Source organism: Rhincodon typus, chromosome 37 (genome assembly GCF_021869965.1).
Source record: "Rhincodon typus isolate 14 chromosome 37, sRhiTyp1.1, whole genome shotgun sequence".
Lineage (NCBI taxonomy): Eukaryota > Metazoa > Chordata > Chondrichthyes > Orectolobiformes > Rhincodontidae > Rhincodon > Rhincodon typus.
The window spans coordinates 19,598,636-19,611,398 of NC_063368.1; the positions used below are offsets into that span (position 1 = coordinate 19,598,636).

At 42.6% G+C, this 12,763-nt stretch overlaps 1 protein-coding gene across 2 annotated transcripts in view; it reads left to right on the forward strand.

Moving 5' to 3' along the window:
- The window catches only part of LOC109921272 (synaptogyrin-1-like), a 28,983-nt gene that overhangs the window by 832 nt on the left and 15,388 nt on the right, over nt 1-12,763 (forward strand). The gene's annotated exons all lie outside the window — the stretch shown is intronic.

A 12,763-nucleotide genomic window follows, 5' to 3' on the forward strand; every position in this document is an offset into this window, starting at 1 on the left:
TGTGTCTGTCTCGCGCTCGGCCAGGCTGCGCACGAGCGTCTGTCTGTCTCGCGCATCTGTCTGTCTCTTTACGCGCGCACGCACACACCCTGCCTGCCCGCCTGCACATATCTGTCTCTCTCTTACACTGCTGTGTGAGTAAGGCAACAATGTTAAAATGTGTGCCATTTCGTTTTGCTGAGACCGGTTGGATTTCATGGGAAAATAAGCAGTTTGTGAAGGAAAGAGTGGAACAGGTGAAATATGGAAGACTTGCAGGAAAGCACAAAATAAATGGGGAAGATGTGCCTCTTCCCAGTCAACACTTCCACAGAGTCACAAGAGAAACCTGTATCTGTTGAAACACAATAAATTTCCTGAACCTGGGACAAGATGTTGAGCGACACAAAGGAATGGAATAATAATATAACATTTCATCACAGTAACACAAAGGAATTTCATCTTTGAACCATTTTTCGTGAATTTCCTTTTGCATCTCAACTCATTTCAGCCAGACATTGATTGTGCAGCATTCTTCCTATATTTAATTGGTTTGGTGATCTGTGTTCCTGAGATCAGACCCAGTTTCAGAATCACAGAATTGTTACAATGCAGAAGGAGGCCATTCGACCCATTGTGATGACACCAGCTCTGTAAGCATTTTAACTTTAAACCAAACTCGTGCTTTTTCACTGCAACCCTGTGCATTGTTTCCATTTAAGTAATCATTCACTAGCCCTCTTGAATGCCTCATTTGAACCTGCCTCCATCACACTTCCAGACCCTAACCACTCACTGTGTGAATAAGTATTTTCTCACCTCACGTTTGCTGCTTTTGCAAAATGCTTTAAATCTGTGCCCCTGGTTTTCAATCCTTTAAGGGGCTCAGTTTTCTATCAATGTACTCTGTTCAAACTCCCTCATGATTTTGAAAACTTCTATCAATTCCCCCTTCATCCTTTTTTCCTCCAAGTAAAACAGTCCCAACTTCATAAATCTATCCTCATAACTGAAGTTTCTTTTCCTGGATGCATCGTTGTAAATGGCTCCTGCATGCTCTCCAATGGACTCCCATCCTCCTCCTATTGTGGCACTTAACTATATGCAGTACTGCAGCTGAGGTCTAACCAGTGTCCTATATAAGTTCAGCATAACCTCCCTGCTCTTGTATTCTGTGCTCCTGCTAATGAAGGCTAGAATAATGGATGGCTTTATGAACTTTTTTTTTCTACCTGCTCGTATTGCTTTTAACTACTTGATGCACAGATACTCTGGTCTCTGAGCTCCTGCATACCCTTCTGAATATTACTGCTTATTTTTACTGTTTCCCCATCTTCTTTGTACTAATGCATCACCTCTCACTTTGCTGCATTGAATTCCATCTGCCACCTATCTGCTCACTCCACCAACATGTCAATGTCCTTTTTAAGGTTTACACCATCTTCCTCCTAGTTTACATTTTTTCCAAGATTTGTGTTGACAACAAACTTCAGAACAATGTCTTCCCTGCTGTTATCAGACTTATGAATGGATCACTCATGTTGGAGTTAATCTTTCTTTGCACTTTCTCTGTAGCTGTAATACCATATTCTGCATTCTGTTCTATTACCCTGATGCACCTTGTAAGGTATGATTTTGTCTGGATAGCACACAAAACAATACTTTTCACTGTATCTTGGCACATGTGACAGTAATAAATCAAATCAAATTTTGAAATTGTCTCCCACACGGTGAGATTCAGATATTAACATATATTAGGAAAAGCAAGGATTCCAATCCTGTCCCCCTGGGGAAGTCCATTTTAAACCATCCTCCAGCCAGAAAGATGCCTATTTACCATCACTTTTTTTCCTACCCCTCAGCTGATTTTATTCCCACATTGCTCCTATCCCTTTAATTTCATGACCTCTCACTTTACTCACATGTCCGTTGAGTGGCACTGTAATGCACCTTTTGGAAGTTCATATGTGCTGCATCAATGGTCTTAGCCTCATAAACCCTCTCTATTGCCTCCAGCAAGTTAGTTAGGCACAACTTCTGCTTAACAAATCCTTGCCTTCTTCATTTGGTTGTTCACAAGCCATGGTCACCCATGAGTTGGCAGGGATATTTTAGCTGCTTGCAGGTTTTGAGGACACCCCCCAAAGTATTTTCGCTGTATACTTGGAAGTCTTTTGCTACACTCAAGTTCCTAGTTGACCAGTTGTTTTGGGAGTTTGGTGTCAGTTATGACATGTCTCTCAAACAGGGCTGATTTGGAATGATTACTGTCTCAATGCAGGGCAGGTTGACTTGGGAGAGGACCACCTTTCTTGCCACAGGATTTGAAGGATCTTGCATTGTTGGTGGTACTTTGATTTTTTTTTGAGGTGCTTAAGGTTCTTTACACCCCTGCAGGGCCACTGTTCGCGGAAAGTGTTCATCATCCTTTGTACAGTATGTGCCCTTGCCTGGGTCATGATTAGTTTCTCTTCCCTAGTGTAGGAGGATCGATAACAGGAGTGTGGATGAGAATGCCTTATGGTCTCTGGTCAGCAGTGCTGACTGTAGGGATAGTGGGTGTGCAAAGATGGTGTTTTTAGTGGGACACGCTGCAGTGAACTGTGATGGGAATAGGATATCATCAATGAGGGCACATGGTTAAGGAGCTCCAAACGAAATTATGCCATTTTTGTCTACGTTTGGTGGAAAGGAGGTTGTTTATGTGGAGCTTTGTTGTGTTAACATTTTCTGTACTCTGCATCATTGCCCACCAGAGATTACAAGATAAAGGATCCCACGACCACAATTTGAGGAAGAGCAGAGAAGTTCTCCCCAGTGTCCTGGGCCATATTCCTCACTTTTAAAAAGTTAGAATCTGGTCACTACCATGTTCTGTTTGCGGGCATGTAAAGTGCACAAATTGCCACATTTCCTACATTTTAGCAGAGACCACATTGCAGTAGGGAAATGGTGACTTTGTGGTACAGTCACTGGGTTTGTACTGCAGAGTCCTAGGCTAATATTCAGGGAACATAGGTTCAAATTCTCCCACTCCGTGGCAGATAGCAGTGTTTTAAGTCAAATTAAAATCTGGTCTAATAAAAACCTATAACAAAAGTAGAAATTGCTAGAGAAGCTCAGCAGGTCTTGCATCATCTGTGGAGAGGAAAACGGTAACATATCGAGTCTAGTGACCCTTCTTCAGAACCCCATCAGGTTGCTGCCAGACCTGCTGAGTTTCTCCAGCAATTTCTGCTTTCAGTCTTTCAGCATCTACAATTCTTTAGTAGTTTCAGTAATAAAAATTTATCTTGTTCAGTCAGAAGTCTAGGAAGGAAGTCTACTGCCCTTACCCAGTCAGGCATACGTGTGACTCCAGACACACAGCAATGTGGTTAACTCTTAACTGCCCTGTGAAATGGCCTACAGATTGCTCTGATTAAAGTCAATTAGCGATGAGCAATAAATGCCAGTTGTGCCAGCAATGTCCACATCCCACACAAGGAAAATAAAAAAGACTCAGTACCTCGTTGACTATAAATACTTTGGTGCATCCTGAGGTTCCAAAATTGCTGCAGAAATGGGAGCATGTTCAACTTGTTTGTTTTTTGGGGCCTCCTGAAGAGTTGTCGTCAGCTTCCCCCGTGTGGCTGATGTTCTTGCAATTCTTGTCCATTGTGTTGTAGAAGAGAGCTGAGTTTGTTATATGCCCCAGTGTGCATTTACACTCGCAAAGCCTCCCAGCCACGTACCTTAAGGCAGTGCCTGAAGTCCCACTGCTACAGGTGCCAAAGCCTGTTGCTGTACATTCCCACGAATGAGATGAGTGGGGCAGTGAACCCTGAGGTTGAGGTGCTCTGCAGTATTGTGACTGAGCAAATTGTCAGGAGAGGAGCAATGATTAAAGCAGATAATGTTTTTGGTATTAGGTGGGAAAATTGATTTGGGAGCTTTGTAACTACTGCAGCTAATATATGAAATAGGGGCAGGAGAAGGACATTAGGCCCCTTGAGTCTGCTCCATGATTAAAGCTGATGTTCTACTTCGATTTTCCCAATCTATTCCCATATCCTTTAATTCTCTTAGTGCCCAAAAATCTATTGCTGTCTCTCTTGAATTTACTCCAAGATTGAGTGTCCTCAACACTCCAGTAGATGAAATTCATCTTTATCCCAGTCGTAGTGTTATGGAGTCATTTAGCATGGAAACAGACCCTTTAGTCCAACTGGTCCATACCAGCCATGTTCCCAAACCAAACTAGTCCCATTTGCCTGCATTTATCCCACAACCCTGTCCAAACCTTTCCTATTCATGAACTTATATAAATGTCTTTTAAATATTGTAACTGTACCTGTATCCACCACTTCCTCTGGCAGTTCTTTCCACACACAAGCCACTCTGCATTTTTAAAAAAATTGTCCCTCTCCTTTTTAAATCTTTCTCCTGTCACCTTAAAAATATGCCCTATAGGTTTGAGCTGCCTGACCTTGGGGAAATTCACCCTATCTATGAGACAAATGTTGCTGCTAGGGACCAAACAATTTCCTCCCTAACTTCCCACAAAAATGGCTGACCCCTTCTTCTGATATTGTGATTCCTAGTTTGTGATTCTGTGGCCGGGGGAAAACAGCCTTAGCACCTACAATAAAAGGAAGATGGTGCGGTTATTGGAGGTCTGAAACAAAAGTGGAAATTCAGTCGTTGTGGCAGTGTTTTTGGAGAGAGAAACTGAGTTAGCATTGCAAGCTGAATTTGACCCATGTTTGAAGTAGCTCAAAGTAGCCTCCTGGCAGGCACATTAAAGTTTTTTTTTAAACAGTTCAATTACCTCCACACTTGTCTGAATTTTAGAGAATTAAAACACTTTTTGTGCAAGTCATTCCCAGTCTCCTTAATGCAGACAGGATTTTAGCACATCGTTGAATGGGACATTCTGAGACAGTGCCACCAAATGAGAAGTTGTGAAAGTGATACTGTTCTAGGCATAAATGTATGACTTCAATCTGTGAAAACCAAAATATCCATAAGTGTACTTAATGACTGTTGTTCTAGCATGGAGAATTTTATTTTTGGTGAAGAGGGGTGGTGGGGTGTGACTGACTGCAGAGTTGCAATTATGCTAGAACTGGCTTTTAAAGGAAGGTTAAGGACTGTCCCCCATTTCTGCAGCACCTTTGAGAACCTCAGAACATCTCAAAGCCCTATACAGACAAATAATTACTACTGAAGCTCAGTCACCATTTTATTGTAGGAAATGAGGCAAGGAATTTGTGTACAGCAAGATCCCACAAACAACAAAATGCAAATGAACAGATAATTTGATTTTAGTGGTGTTGATTGAGGGCTAAATATTGACCAGGGACAACAAGGGGGAATTCCTCTGTTCTTCTTCAGAAAAGCAGTCCCTTTATATTCCCCTGAGAGAACAGAGGCAGGTCTTGGATAAATGTCTCAACGGGTTCGAGGAGAAGTATGTGACTTCCACTTCGTATTGCAGGCATGTATGTACACTTTAAAAATGATGGTATTGGCACATCATAGGAGAAATTGCATTTGCATTGCTAAGTGTTAGTGCATGAGATGCATTCGTACAATGTAATTTGACTTGTCTATTTAAATCACATTCAGCTCCCAGTCATGGACCTGTTACAACCCATACCTTACCATAATGTTAAACAGGCTAAAATATTCTTTGGATAAAAGTTGAGTTTGTAAGCAGAAGGTCAGCAACCGCTTTGGATGTTATTGTCTGGTTCAGCTGCCCAGCGTGATAAAAATCAACTTTATTTGTTGCATTTGAAATCATAATCTGTGATGTAAAGTGTATGATTTCTATATATTTTAATATCATGTATTTCAGATTTTTGGATTTTGAATTAGTGGTATGTGGGTTTTGAATGTGCACAAAGTGTGTGTTTAATGATTAACCTGTATGTATTTCTGTAGCCATGGTGATTTTTTTTTTAAAACAGCATGGAGAGTATTGGATTTTGTTTACATTAGGTGAGTTTTGTGAATGAACAGAGTAAATAGTTGTGCATTGAGTTTCATTTTAGAAGGTCAGAGACTGATTATTCTTGACTTATGGGAGACACCCAGGGCTTGATTTCAGTTTGCAGAAGTATTAGTTAAATGTTTAAAACAGTTGCTCCTCAAGAAGGGAGATCATTTAGAACTGTGAAAGAATAGTTTACCTCAGTATAAGGAGTTTTGTTTGAAATTTCAGGCCAGAAGTGTTTGGTTAAAACCATGAAGTGGTTATTCAAAGCTAAGAAAGTCTAATCTCTGTGAAAACTTAAGAGGCCATCAGATTCTCAAGTTTGGAACTGAAGCCACAGTTAAATTAAGCCTGAGAGATGTGACAGTGAGGGGAGTTTTCTCTGATATGAGTAATTTAAATAAGCCCTGTTGTGATTAATGGGATTGTATTTTACTATTGGTTTTGAAAACTTTGAACTTGTGTTATATGTGAATAATTTAATTTCTGTTTATCCTTCGTTTCCTTTGTGTGATAAACTTCTGCTGTTTGAATCTAATCTAACATGCAGCATTGCATGTTTGTGTTTCAGTAAAAGGCCACCTTGTTAAGACCAAAATCTCTCTCGAGTTCGATTCCAGTTTGAGATTTGATTGTCCAATAATGGCACCAGCTGGGGACGTAACAGATGATAAAATACAAAAGGAGGCCTTTTGGTAAATTGTACTGTGCCTATCCTTTGAGAAAGCATTAGAGTTTCACAGTTATCTCACAGCTCCCCGCCCTTATAATAAACCTACAAGTTACTTTTACAAATATTTATCTGGTTCCCTCTTGAAAGTTCCTATAGTATCAATTTCTCCCTCCCTTTCAGGCAGTATGTTTCAGATAACAGTACCTTGCTGTGAAAAAGTTCATTCCCCTCACCTGTGAGTAACAACGAACAGTTGTAATGCAGATTGAAACTGAAGGAGTGTTTTTCTGAACCTCAGTTCAGTATGAGGCGATCGGAGACACTTGAGTCGTGGGTGTGTTTTGCAGTTAAACATTTGATCCATAGTATTGATGTTTATTGTATTTAATTCAAGAAACATGTCTCAGTCCAAAGGCTGATGTGCCGTGTAAATTATATCACAAAATCCATATATAGACTAAGTAATCAGGTTAAAAGCATATAACAATCATGTAATTGCCGAAATAGGTAAACAAATTTAGTAGGAAGCAGGCAAGTGGTAGGTGGGATATTAAAAGAAGGGTAATGTTGAATGAAATTTATAAACCAATGCATCATTCCTACATGGTAGACGCTGAAGCCCATACAATTTTCATTGATCAAGACAGGGTTGTTCTTTCATCTGGGAACGTGTTAAGCATGGTCTGATCTACGAGTGCTCTCATTATAAGAAGGAAAGCCTTGCTGCTGTATTTATGTCAGGCAAATATTACCATGACTGAGTTGAGAGGAGAAAGGGACTTTTGTCCTTTTACATCCAATTTAATCAGGTAGGTGAGCAGTCTATTCTCTGTTCAAAGGGAGAGATTGACACTGTAAGAGACCTTTTTTATAATGAGATTTCAGAGAAGGGAAAGATGGGGATCAGGGAGGGCAGGTTTGGGGCCAGTCTGTTTCCTACATCACTGAAGCTCTTGTTGACTCTCTGTTCCCTTCCAATCAGATGCTTGGAGGACTAGTTTCCTCCATAAAACATACCTACTGGGGAGAGAGAAGCAGAGAGAAAAATGAGATTTAGTTGGAGGGAATGCCATTTGCAGACCACCATCCAGACTCATTCATTTGGAGGGAGATTTACTTGAAAAATTGTAGCTTATTTCCAGAGTGCTCAATCTTAAGTCTGCTTCATCCTTGAGGGTTTAACTGGATTTGGGCTATATCTCCATTATCTTGAGTTCTCTGCCTGAAGGCAGGTTCCACCCACAGTGCCATGATTAGGAGTTGGACAGGCCCTGAATTTACATCTGTTTATTCATGGGATGTGTGCTCAGCCAGCATTTATTGTCCATCCCTAATTGCCCTTGACAAGATTGTGGTGAGCTGTTTCCTTGAACTGCTACAGTCCATTTGGTGTTGGTACACCCATAGCCCTGTTGGGAGGAGTTCCAGGATTTTGACCCAGTGACAGCCAAGGAACGCTGATATGTTTCCAAGTCAGGATAGTGAGTGGTTTGGTTGGGATTTTGCGGTTGGTGGTGTTTTCACATACCTGCTGCCCTTACATTTATGGTACTGGCCTTGTGTTTGAAAAGAGCTGTTGGAGAAGCCTTGGTGAATTTCTACAGTCCATCTTGGAGATGGTTTGCATTGCTGCTATTGAGAGTCAGTGATGAATGGAGTAAATTGGATCTAGTACCAACCAAGGAAGCTGCTTTGTCCTGGATGTTGTCAAACTCCTTCAGTGTTGTCAGAGCTGCACCCTTCCAGGCAAGTGGGGAGTATTCCATCACACTCCTGACTTGTGCCCTGTAGGTAGTGGACAGGTTTTGGAGTCAGGAAGTGAGTTACTCATTGCAAGATTCCTGGCCTCTGACCTGATCTTGAAGCCACGGGAATTAATTGGCTAGTCCAGTTTAGTTTCTGGTCAAAGGTAACCCCCAGGATGTTGATATTGGGGGAATTCGAGGATGGTAATGCCATGGGGTGATTGTTAGATTTTCTGCAGTGGAGATGGTAATTTCCTGGAATTTGTGTGGAATGAATGTTACTTACCACTTGTCAGCCCAAGCCTGGATATTGTCCAGGTGTTGCTGTGTATGGACAGGGATTGCTTCAGTATCTCAGGGGTTGCAAATAGGGCTGAACATTGGGCAGTCAAAGAGACAGAAGATAGGAGCAGGAAGAGGCCATTCGGCTCTTCAAGCTTGCTCCACCATTCATCATGATTATGGCTGATAGTCCAACTCAGTAGCCTAATCCTGCTTTCTCCATGTAACCTTTGATCCCATTCACCTCAAGTGCTATATCTAGCCACCTCTTGAATGCATTCAGTGTTTTGGCATCAACTGCTTCCTGTGGTAATGAATTCCACAGGCTCACCGCTCTTTGGGTGAAGAAATGTCTCCTCATCTCCGTCCTAAATGGTCTATCCTGAATCCTCAGACTGTGACCCCTGGTTCTGGACACACCCACCATCAGGAACATCCTCCCTGTATCTACCCTGTCTAGTCCTGTTAGAATTTTATAATGTCTATGAGATCGCCCCTCATTCTTCTGAACTCCAGCAAAAACAATCCTAACTAGTCAATCTCTCCTCATACGTCAGACCCGCCATCTCTGGAATCAACCTAGTACTCCCTGCACTTGCTGCACTCCTCGAGAGCAAGAGCATCCTTCCTCAGGAAAGGAGACCAAAACTGCACACAATATTCTAGGTGTGGCCTCACCAAGGTCCTGTATAACTGCAACAACACATCCCTGCTCCTGTACTCAAAACCTCTAGCAATGAAGGCCAACATACCATTTGCCTTCTTTACTGCCTGCTGCACCTGCATGCTTACCCTCAGTGACTGGTGCACAAGGACACCCAGGTCCCACTGCACACTCCCCTGTCCTAATTTACAGCCATTCAGGTAGTAATCTGTCTTCTTGTTTTTGCTTCCAAAGTGAATAACCTCACATTTATCCAAATTATACTGCCATTGATTTGCCCGCTCACCCAAACTCTCCAGATCATGCTGAAGGATCTCTGCATCCTCGTCACAGTTCACCCTCCCACCCAACGTGGTATCAGTGAACATCCCTACTTCTGTTCTTGTGATGGAGGTAAACTGAAGATGGTTGGGCCTAGGACACTACCCTGAGGAATTCCTGCAGAGATGTCCTGGAGCTGGGATGGTTGACATGCACCTTTGTGCTGTATCCAACAGAGAGCTTTAACCCAATTCCCGTTATCTCTAGGAGATAGCAAGAACTGCAGATGCTGGAGTCAGAGTCAATATATGTGGAGCTGGAGGAACACAGCAAGTCAGGCAGCATCAGAGGAGCAGGAGAGTCGATGTTTCAGGTTTACACCCTTCATTAGGACTGGGGAGGGGGAAAGGAGCTGGGAAATAAATATAGGGAGGAGAGGTGGGGCTGGGGGAAGGTAGATAGTTGGTGATAGGTGGCTGCAGGAAGGGGGTAGTGGAGATTGGTCAGTGGAATGGGTGGGGTGGATAGGTGGCAAAGAAGATGGACAGGCTGTGTCAGGTCAAGGAGGCAGGGATGAGAGGGAGGGTTAGACATGGGATGAGGCTGGGGGTGGGGAGATTTTGAAACTGGTGAATTCTATGTTGAGGCCATCGGGCTGTAGGCTCCAGAGGCAGAAAACGAGGTGGTGTTCCTCCAGTTTAACCTGCCAGTTGCCAACCATTTTAACCGCCCCCACCCACCCACCACTCCCTGGGTGACATGTCCATCCTGGGCCTCCTCCAGTGTCACAATGACACCACACACAGACAGTGAGCGGGTTATTGTTAAGAAATGCTATTTGTTAGCACTTTGGATGTCGCCTACCATCAGTTTACTAATGATGGAGAGTAGACTGATAAGGCAGCATGGGCCGGGTTAGGTTTGTCCTACATTTTGTGTCCAGGACATTCCTGGCCATAGACAACTACATGTGCTGGAAATATCACTGGCCACCGTAACTTGAGATCTGGGTTTCAGAGCTCAAAAGGTGGCTGTGGTCCCTGTGGTATATTTTCGAGGCTGGTTGTTGTGTGGATAGTAGATACAGAGAGGTACTCATACTGCAGCTAAAGCACTTGGAAGCAGAAAGGGAATGAACAACTACCATGCAGTTCAGGAGAAACAGGCAGATAGTGCAGGAGTCCCTTGGGGTCCCATTGGCACATCAGTTTTCTGTTTTGGAAGCTGGTGAGGATTTTGATGCCTCAAGGCAGTGCAGTCAGAGCCACATTTGTGGTATCACATGTGCTTTGCTGTGTAGGAGGGGAGGAAAAGAAAGGAGGAACAGTAGTGATGGTGGATGCACTTATCTTTCTGTGGTCATTGACATGAGTCCAGGATTGCATGTTGCCTCTGTGGTGCCATGGTCAAGAATCTCACAGAGCAACTGCATGACATTCTTCTGGAGGAGGGTGAAGAGCCAGATGTCATGGTCTACTGTGGCACCAGTGGCTTTGTTGGTAGGGCGATGGGGTTCTGCAATCAGAATTTAAGGAGTTGGGTTGCAAATTAGCATGCAGAACCTCAGTGTAATAATCTCCAGATTATTCCCAGTGACCGATGCAAATAAGCACAGAAATAGGAGGATAAGGCAGATGAATGCATGGCTGAAAAATAGTGCAGGAGGGGAAGGCTTTAGATTTTTGGGACATTGGGACTTGTTCTGGAGATGGATTGGATAGCTGTACAGAGCTGGAACTAAGCCCTTTGCAGGGTGTTTTACTTGTAGTGATGGGAGGATTTTAAACTAACTTGGCAGGGTGCAGGAATCAAGAGAATATTAGAGGACACTGAGGTGCACAGAATACTTAGAGCCAGTTAGTGCTAGTGTAGAGACTAAGGAGCGAGTAGGTGAAGGTGTACATGGACTTTCCAAAGGCATTTGATACTGTGCCATACAATGGACTTGAGGAAAGTAATAATTGATGGAATAAAAGGGATAGGAGCAATGTGAATACCAAATTGACTGAGTGATAGGAAACGGAGAGTAATTGTTAATGGATATTTTTCAGGCTGGAGGAAGATTTGTAGTAGAGTTCCTCAAGGGTCACTATCTGAACCCTTGTTTCTTCTGATATATGTTAATGATCTGAATCTTGGTGTCCAGGGGATAATTTCAAAGTTTGTGAATGATATGAAACTTGAAAGAGTTGTAAATTGTGAGAAGACGACAAAACTTCCAAAGGACATTTACAGGTTGATGGATTGGGCAGCTGAGTGGCAGATGTTTAATGCGAAGGAGAGTAAGGTGATGCACTTTAGTAGGAAGAATACTGAAAAACAATATAAATTAGAGTTTGCAGTATTTAAGGGAGTGTAGATAACTGGGTAAGTATTGCACAGATTGTTGAAAGTGGCAAGACAGGTAGAAAGAGCAATTAAGAACATATTTAGTGTCTTGGGCTTCATTGATGGGGCATAGACTACAAAAGTACAGAGGTGATGCTGAACTGATATAAGACACTTGTTGTACCTCAGTTAGAGTATTGGGTACAGCTTTGGGTGACACACTATAGAAAGGATGCAAATGTATTAGAGAGGGAGCAGAAGAGATTGGGAGAAATGATTCCCAGGATATGAAACATCAATTATGAGGATTATTTGAAGAGGTTGGGTATGATCTCCTTGGAAAGAAAAAGGCTAAGAGGAGATCTGATAGAAGCTTTCAAAATTATGATGGGTCTGGGTAGAGTAAATAGTGAGAAACTGCTCAGGCTTGTATAAAGGATTGAGAATGAGAGAGCTTGTGTTTTGCAAAATAAACAAATCTGAAAAAAAAAGGCCTTTTTTCCTCAGTGAGTGGTTCAGGTCTGGAATGTGTTGCCTAGAAGTGTATATGGAAAGGGCAGGTAAATGCACCTAGTCATCATGCTGGTTGGAGAGAGGGTGCAGACCCATTGGGCTGAACAGTCAACTTCTGCATCAGAATGATTCCGTGATTTTGTGCTCTGATCCTCAATTAGCCAATTGCCCCCTCGCCAAGGAGTCTGAGGTCAGAGTGGCTGTAGCACTGTGCTGTTTTTCCTGTATGTTAATGTAACCTGGAGATGAGAGAGGCTCCAACCTTCTTTCCATCACACAGCTAAACAGGAATCTGCCATTCTTACCACTTAACATTGGAATTTCTTGCCAGGATTGAC